This window comes from Helianthus annuus, chromosome 5 (assembly GCF_002127325.2).
Source record: "Helianthus annuus cultivar XRQ/B chromosome 5, HanXRQr2.0-SUNRISE, whole genome shotgun sequence".
Classification (NCBI taxonomy): Eukaryota; Viridiplantae; Streptophyta; class Magnoliopsida; order Asterales; family Asteraceae; genus Helianthus; species Helianthus annuus.
In genome coordinates this window covers 165,216,094-165,225,475 of record NC_035437.2, presented here as the reverse complement: position 1 = coordinate 165,225,475, position 9,382 = coordinate 165,216,094, and the positions used below count along the sequence as shown (strand labels likewise).

At 36.6% G+C, this 9,382-nt stretch overlaps 2 long non-coding RNA genes across 2 annotated transcripts; both read right to left on the bottom strand.

The window, feature by feature from the left end:
- Positions 1-792: 792 nt before the first annotated feature.
- On the bottom strand, positions 793-2,993 carry LOC118492391. Its single transcript, XR_004893539.1, has 3 exons — positions 2,187-2,993; positions 1,441-1,522; positions 793-955 (listed from the first exon to the last, which is right to left on the bottom strand). It is a non-coding gene; the product is annotated as an uncharacterized LOC118492391 (long non-coding RNA).
- A 3,155-nt stretch (positions 2,994-6,148) lies between these two features.
- Positions 6,149-8,343, bottom strand: LOC118492390. Its single transcript, XR_004893538.1, has 3 exons — positions 7,543-8,343; positions 6,797-6,878; positions 6,149-6,311 (listed from the first exon to the last, which is right to left on the bottom strand). It is a non-coding gene; the product is annotated as an uncharacterized LOC118492390 (long non-coding RNA).
- Positions 8,344-9,382: the final 1,039 nt, after the last annotated feature.

The window sequence follows — 9,382 nt, the reverse complement described above, 5'->3', positions numbered from 1 at the left end:
AATGATTTGCTCTGACGGATGGTAAGATAACGTTCTTGGCATGACTGTATCTGGTACGCTCACTTCCGATTGCAAATTTGTTATATTCTGATCACCCGTGTGATCAATAGCATTTGAAGTCGCAATATTTGGTTCCTCGTCATAAATCGGATCGGTTTCCGATTCTGAGTCGTCAGATTGGTCAAATATTTGAGCTGTTTCTTCTGGGGGTGCATGTGCAGTTCCACTAGGACCAGCCTCATGATCATTTGAACCCGCAGTGGGCGAAGAAACCACCAATGATCTCGGCACTTGTTCTTGTGAAAGAGACTGCTGTTGTTGGTATAAGAACACCAGTTCCTCCTCATTTGGCTATGTCGGTAAATGGAATGACTCCCAGAGATTGTCGTAATCAAATAGCAACCTGTTTCTGGGAAGTTGATTTGGAGCGGTAAACCGTTGACAGTCAACGTGTTGAACTTGTATGATCTTCCCCAAACTCGGAACAAAAACTCTCTTCAACGGACTAGCGTATCCTACAAAAAAAACCTTCATTAGTTTTCGAACCAAATTTACCGTCTGGATCAATAAATGTGCATGGTGATCCGAATGGTTCTAAAAATTTCAGATTTGGTTTGTAAAGATGAAGCAATTCAAAACAAGTTTTCTTGTACTTCCTCACCGTAAGAACCCGATTGAGCGTGTAACACGCTGTGGCAACCGCTTCATGTCACACCCCAACCGATGGCGGAAACATCGGAGTGAGACGAAATAGATTGCTCGAGACATCATAACACTAATAATCGTGACAAGTATTTAAATAGTAAATTTCATTTCATTTCTAAAGAATCAATTACAAGAGTTTGAAACAAATACATCGTGAATAATGGAATACAATACAAATAAAATACAAAATTTAAAGTGTGTATCTAAGCATCCTACTAGATTCCATGCATCATCAACATCATCGCTAAACCTGCAACATGTTTTAAAAGCATAGTTCAATACAAAGGTATTGGCGAGTACACAAGTTTTAGACTCGTGTCATGTGTATAAAAAGTATTTTCAATCCAACATAGCATTTGGTATACAAAGTCAAACTATCATGCAATACAATATGTCAACTCTAGTGTCCACTAGTATTTAGTATTTAGCATCCCTCGCCACAAAAGTGACGAGACCGTTTATGTATAATAAATAGCATCCCTCGATACCGAAGTAATCGAGACCGTTATAGAATAAAGACTCAACAAAACCCCGTCGGGTGGTGTGCTACTCCTATAGCGCTATAATTGTTTAAGCCGAGTTAACAAGTAGTATGTATTCTAGTATGAACTTAAGCATAACAAGGCATGTATACGGATCGAATGAATAAAAGCATGTTTGTAAATTGTGCATTTTAACAAGTAAACATGTTGCACCCAAAGTGTATTAAAAGGAAAATGGGTCAAGTGTACTCACATTGGTTGCGAATTGGAGATTCCTTGAAATAACGCACGAGTAAGGATTAGAGAAATCCAAGAGAACGAACGAACGGTTTATCCTAGATGTTAAAAATGTCATGTAACGATCTAGCTAATATTTATTGTTTAAAATAAATAACCTAATACTTATCATTTAATAATTTGTATATTATATTTTAGAGCACTATAATCTTTATAATTATAAAAAGAAATAAAGTTGACCAACAATTGAAATATAAATGTTTGCCATTTCGTTGATTTGAAGCAAGAAACAATTTGTTCCACAAATAATAACTCAATGGATTGTCTACTTGAAATAAAGAATGACATGAAAACTTGTTATATATAAATCTAATTTAATGATATAAAATCTCATTTACATATAGACTGTAAAAAGGAATATACAACTTAGGGTGGTTCTTTGACTTAAAAGTTTATAAAAGAAAGGACAGTAAAAAAAAACGCATGGGGGCCGGGTCGAACCCGTGACCTCCGCCCATCTACAACCCTCTTGATATTCTATTACAACAACAGATTTGATAAGTTTTAAATTTTAAAACATTTGAACAGTGATTCCTGGTTCATCTTCTTTCTTTTAAATACTAACTAATCGACTGTTTATGCAAGTTTCCAAGCTTGCATTATATTTGAAAGCTTATAATTACCATAACTTACAGTATTATAACAAGGAACTAATTACGAATCAAATGGAATAAGAGATTTATACTGAGATGAAAACAATACTTGTCGCGACGTCCGTAGCTCTTCGGTTAGCTTCCGACGTGAACCAACGCGAACCAAGACTTGAACGAGACTGAGCCGAGGCGCGAAACTTGACCCGAATCCCAGCTGACTTGTTGACCCGTCTCCGAGCCGGGACCAAATCTCGAACCGAAACAAAAACAAATCTGAACCGGCTCAAATCGAAACACATAAACACCTCCTCCGTCGTCAGCCTAGACGGAGCTCCGATGACCTGAACCGAGTCGGCCACCGCCACTGCTGACACCGTCGCCGGTGCGGCTTCCTGAGTTGCCGAAGACCGTCAGTTGCCTGAACCACCACTCGACTTCTCCTGTTCGTCGTGTGATGCGGCTGTTGCCGTTCTTTGACGTGCGCCGCCACCCAAGATGGTGGCTGGCCATTTGTCTGGAGCGAGGAGGAGAGGAGCGAGAGTAAGGAGAATGAGATGGAGCCTTAACGGGTTGGTTTGGGAGTGGCTCACCGGAAAGGCGGCGCCGGAAGGGTCGCCGGAACCCTAATCCGGTGGCCGGATTTTAGAGAGGGGAATGGAGATAAGGAGGTGAAAAGTTTATTGTTGTTTTGAGAGGTCTGCACATATAAACGAGAGTTTCTGGCATCTCAGTTTTAGGAAAAACCCAATATAGTCCCTTGATTTTGAAAGGTTTAAATAATTAGTTGAATTAACTTACTTTAAGTTATATAACATAGTTGACCAAACTAACTAGGTTATACGTATTTTTTATAAGAACTAATCTTTACAATTAAATTAACCGGGTTAGTTTGTATCCTTTCCTAACTTTAAAAGTTAACGAGACTAACTAGATTATTATAAAAATAAACTTTTAAATAGTAAAAATCAATTAAATTAATTAATTAAACCATGAATAAATACCCATTTTTTATAACGAATTAGATTAAAGATAAAGATTTTTTTTTCGACGATTAAAACAAAACGACGAATACTAGGATACAAAGTTTCCAAAATTAGGAATATGAACAATGGTTTCTAAATATGGAAAGTTGTGAAAATGCGGAGCGTTACAGTCTCCCCTCCTTTAGGAAATTTCGTCCCGAAATTTTTTTAGAAGGAAGACCTGAAAGGGTTTTGGCAAACAGAAGAAGATTGTTTAAAATTTAGGCTTTGGAGTTTTAGACAACAGAGAATAATTGAGGTATAAGGGTGAACGATTGATCTAATAACGATTATGAGGGTATGAATAGCATAAGTATCGGATAGACGAAAGTAGCGTGCTAAGAATGAAGTCTCATCGGGGATAATCAGATATAATGCATTTGTGAGTTGTTTAAAGTTTGAATTTAGGTCCAAAAGGTCTGCAAAACACAGAATTTCTAACGGCACGTTTTACGAAAGTTTAGTAACATGGTGAAAACACTTATATATATGAAGTACCAACGGCGTATCCACCATGTTTTGACCACGTTACGTCTGTTTCGTATTCGGTGTCATGTTACGTTCTGTGTCTTACCATACGCAGTAGTACACTCTATGGTTCTCATACGCTTATCACTATAATCCCGTGTGCACCCGTGATTATTTTGATCATCGTACGATCCACATAGCTTGTACTAGTTGTGTATGAATCAGGGTATACCTAAATTTAAAAAAATAAGAATGTGTACGTATAAAAATGTAGTATATAAGCAAGTCCATGCTTAAGTATGTATGGGACCCACGTAAGCGAATCCCTCGGATTCCGCTCGCGTACGGGTACGAATGTATGAATCATGAGTATGAATGCATACATGCGTATGAATATATATATATATATATATATATATATATAATATAGTATAAGTATGAATAGGTATGTTGGTATGAACATGAAACGTATGAGTATGAACATGAAAACGTGAATCAGTATGAATGTAAGTAGGTATAAGTAATGACAATTGTGTGTACGAAATAAATCGAATACAACGAATTTGTGCGTGTAAAACGATTAAGAAGTTGTGGGTATTTAAAACGAATGATACGTGAAGTTGTCGTGTGATATTGACTAAAAGGTGTACGGCGGTATGCGTGTATAGTTGTTTAAGCGAAACGTTGAATTTTTTGAATCGAAATAGATTGAGTTTGACTAGTAATGTAGATTCTACCTGTAAATGTAAGAAGAATATAAGGTAGTTATTGGTTATACGTAACGTATTTTGTAAGGAATGGAAATGCTACTTTTGTTTTAAAAGAAGATTTACGTAAGTTGAAGACTGTCGGTCCCTATGAAGTCTTCTTGCCCACGTTTTTAGAAATTTGAATGTTGGATCGAGCGGTGTATAAAAGTTCGTTGTAAATAATAAGTTCGTATTATTCCAAAGGGTCTTGCTTTAAAATATGAAATTGAAGTTTGGAGGTTCTTGTGAAAACGTGGATCCTTAAAAGAAGTTTAGCAATGAAAATGATTTGTTGGTTTTGAAAAGAGTTTGTGGTAAAACGATCTTATAATATATATAAGATCTTATCAATATATGAGGAAGTTGGTTTGATTTACGACTGAGAATGAAAGTCTTTAGTATAATAATATAATGTGAGTGCGTCTTAGTGATTAGATTAAATATGAAGTTCATGGGCAAGAGATCCATTGGGCCGATTAAGTTGATAGGTAGCATTTCGCAAGATTTTGAAATTCAGGTGATAAAACGTTTTAAGGCATGATAAAAAAATTTCATGTATATTATTTACGTGAAATAGAAGATGAGATAAAGAATACGTTTGATAAACTAATAAATTTTGAAATTCGCATAAGTAAGGATTTTGACGAATGATAAACGATTTAGGTGTAAAATAGGACTGTGTTGTATGATGAAGTCTCTTTTCGAAAGAAAATTTTGGTAACGATCACCTAGGTAAGGGAATCACCCCTAACTCGTCGGTGAGGTCGTTTTAAGAAAAGAAGAAGTGGAGTTAATCGTCAAGGTAAGGAAATCACTCCTATCTCGATTATATGTCTCCATTTTGGTGTTACAAAGAATGTAAACAGAACTAAGTGACGTTTTGAAATCATGCATATGTATAAATGTATGAAAAGATCTAGTATGATGTGTGTGTGAGAGAGAAAGAAAATGATCTCGAAAATAAATTGGAATTTGAAACGAGAGAATTATGTTATACAAAAGCGATGATAGTAAAGCATAGGTTTGATTAAAACTTGGATTGTTCTAAAATGGAACTTTGACTAAACCAAAGTGGTCGAAAATTCCTTTGAATTTGAGAAACATGCTTTGGCCTAATAGGTGGAATAATCTCGCCGATATCTCGGTTAACGTTATTCACCCTTCCAGTTACTACATGTTCCAAATCAATCGGAAATTCAAGACTTGGCGGGATTTTTGAAAATTAAGGAGCGGAACTAGTCGACAAGGTGCGGGTTTCACCCCTAACTTGATGATTCCGTGCCCTAAGTGTGGTTGATACTCGTCGGGTCAAAATTTAATTTCGAAAATTTGACGAGGATCCACTAGAATTTGAAAATTCGAAATTACCATTAAGATGTGGATTTCACTCCTAACTTAACGGTGTAATTTCGTGCAAAATAGAATTAAACGGAATGAGAGTCGTATACCAAATTGTGGGTTTCACGCCTATTTTGGTAAACTTGTCTCGTTAGCATAATACGAGTGATTCCGAATTTTAATATAAACGAATGGAAAGGCATAGGCTCAAAATAACGATAATAAGTATGGGCACATAAAGCATTTCAAACAAGTAGCACATAATAGACATTTCAAGTATAGCATGTAAAGATATTTCATAAAAGTAGCATGTGAAGCAAGTATGGTCAAATTTGGTACTTAACTATAGACTAGGTCAAAAGCATGGCAATTTTCCTAATTCCCTATAGTTATGGCTCTGATACCAATCTGTCACACCCCAACCGATGGCGGAAACATCGGAGTGAGACGAAATAGATTGCTCGAGACATCATAACACTAATAATCGTGACAAGTATTTAAATAGTAAATTTCATTTCATTTCTAAAGAATCAATTACAAGAGTTTGAAACAAATACATCGTGAATAATGGAATACAATACAAATAAAATACAAAATTTAAAGTGTGTATCTAAGCATCCTACTAGATTCCATGCATCATCAACATCATCGCTAAACCTGCAACATGTTTTAAAAGCATAGTTCAATACAAAGGTATTGGCGAGTACACAAGTTTTAGACTCGTGTCATGTGTATAAAAAGTATTTTCAATCCAACATAGCATTTGGTATACAAAGTCAAACTATCATGCAATACAATATGTCAACTCTAGTGTCCACTAGTATTTAGTATTTAGCATCCCTCGCCACAAAAGTGACGAGACCGTTTATGTATAATAAATAGCATCCCTCGATACCGAAGTAATCGAGACCGTTATAGAATAAAGACTCAACAAAACCCCGTCGGGTGGTGTGCTACTCCTATAGCGCTATAATTGTTTAAGCCGAGTTAACAAGTAGTATGTATTCTAGTATGAACTTAAGCATAACAAGGCATGTATACGGATCGAATGAATAAAAGCATGTTTGTAAATTGTGCATTTTAACAAGTAAACATGTTGCACCCAAAGTGTATTAAAAGGAAAATGGGTCAAGTGTACTCACATTGGTTGCGAATTGGAGATTCCTTGAAATAACGCACGAGTAAGGATTAGAGAAATCCAAGAGAACGAACGAACGGTTTATCCTAGATGTTAAAAATGTCATGTAACGATCTAGCTAATATTTATTGTTTAAAATAAATAACCTAATACTTATCATTTAATAATTTGTATATTATATTTTAGAGCACTATAATCTTTATAATTATAAAAAGAAATAAAGTTGACCAACAATTGAAATATAAATGTTTGCCATTTCGTTGATTTGAAGCAAGAAATAATTTGTTCCACAAATAATAACTCAATGGATTGTCTACTTGAAATAAAGAATGACATGAAAACTTGTTATATATAAATCTAATTTAATGATATAAAATCTCATTTACATATAGACTGTAAAAAGGAATATACAACTTAGGGTGGTACTTTGACTTAAAAGTTTATAAAAGAAAGGACAGTAAAAAAAAACGCATGGGGGCCGGGTCGAACCCGTGACCTCCGCCCATCTACAACCCTCTTGATATTCTATTACAACAACAGATTTGATAAGTTTTAAATTTTAAAACATTTGAACAGTGATTCCTGGTTCATCTTCTTTCTTTTAAATACTAACTAATCGACTGTTTATGCAAGTTTCCAAGCTTGCATTATATTTGAAAGCTTATAATTACCATAACTTACAGTATTATAACAAGGAACTAATTACGAATCAAATGGAATAAGAGATTTATACTGAGATGAAAACAATACTTGTCGCGACGTCCGTAGCTCTTCGGTTAGCTTCCGACGTGAACCAACGCGAACCAAGACTTGAACGAGACTGAGCCGAGGCGCGAAACTTGACCCGAATCCCAGCTGACTTGTTGACCCGTCTCCGAGCCGGGACCAAATCTCGAACCGAAACAAAAACAAATCTGAACCGGCTCAAATCGAAACACATAAACACCTCCTCCGTCGTCAGCTTAGACGGAGCTCCGATGACCTGAACCGAGTCGGCCACCGCCACTGCTGACACCGTCGCCGGTGCGGCTTCCTGAGTTGCCGAAGACCGTCAGTTGCCTGAACCACCACTCGACTTCTCCTGTTCGTCGTGTGATGCGGCTGTTGCCGTTCTTTGACGTGCGCCGCCACCCAAGATGGTGGCTGGCCATTTGTCTGGAGCGAGGAGGAGAGGAGCGAGAGTAAGGAGAATGAGATGGAGCCTTAACGGGTTGGTTTGGGAGTGGCTCACCGGAAAGGCGGCGCCGGAAGGGTCGCCGGAACCCTAATCCGGTGGCCGGATTTTAGAGAGGGGAATGGAGATAAGGAGGTGAAAAGTTTATTGTTGTTTTGAGAGGTCTGCACATATAAACGAGAGTTTCTGGCATCTCAGTTTTAGGAAAAACCCAATATAGTCCCTTGATTTTGAAAGGTTTAAATAATTAGTTGAATTAACTTACTTTAAGTTATATAACATAGTTGACCAAACTAACTAGGTTATACGTATTTTTTATAAGAACTAATCTTTACAATTAAATTAACCGGGTTAGTTTGTATCCTTTCCTAACTTTAAAAGTTAACGAGACTAACTAGATTATTATAAAAATAAACTTTTAAATAGTAAAAATCAATTAAATTAATTAATTAAACCATGAATAAATACCCATTTTTTATAACGAATTAGATTAAAGATAAAGATTTTTTTTTTCGACGATTAAAACAAAACGACGAATACTAGGATACAAAGTTTCCAAAATTAGGAATATGAACAATGGTTTCTAAATATGGAAAGTTGTGAAAATGCGGAGCGTTACACTTCACTCCAAAAATACACCGGTATTTTCGAATCTGCTAACATGGTATGAGCCGTTTCGATCAACGTACGATTTTTCCGTTCTGCAACACCATTTTGTTGAGGAGTATACGGTGCGCTAACTCATGAAGAATGCCCTTATCGTTGCATAATTCGAGCATACGGTTGTTCTTGAATTCCGTGCCATTGTCGCTTCAAATACATCTAATCGACAGTTTGTAAACATTTTCCATTTTTTTGAATAGCTTCATTAAAGAATCAAACGTTTCCTCTTTTCTCTCTAGAAACATCACCCTGGAGAATCTTGTAAAGTCGTCAGTAACAACTAAACAATATAGATCTCCACTAATGCTTTTCACATTTACCGGTCCGAAAAGATCCATATGGAGTCTTTCTAGCGGTAATCTGATGGAGTTCAAGAGCTTTTTCGGGTGCGATTTCTTTGTCTGCTTCCCTTTCTTGCATTCAATACAGTTATCATTAAGATGGAAGCTTTTTAAATTAACACCATCTACAAGATCATTATGAACTAAAAAGTTTTTTCCCCAGGTACGTATGGGCCTGGGCGAGGCCCGTCTCGACTGAGGTAGAGGTTAATGAGTTGGCTGATTTATGCAGCCAGCTGCTTCATGTGTCCCTATCTGATTGTGAGGATGTTTGGGAGTGGATAGGGGCGGCCGATAAGGAATATAGTGTGAAAGCGGTGAAAAAACTTCTGAATAATGAAGGTCAGCATCCCCATCAATCTCTTGAGCTGGTAGAAGAGTGTAGGTGGATTCCCGACAAGTGTAATATCTT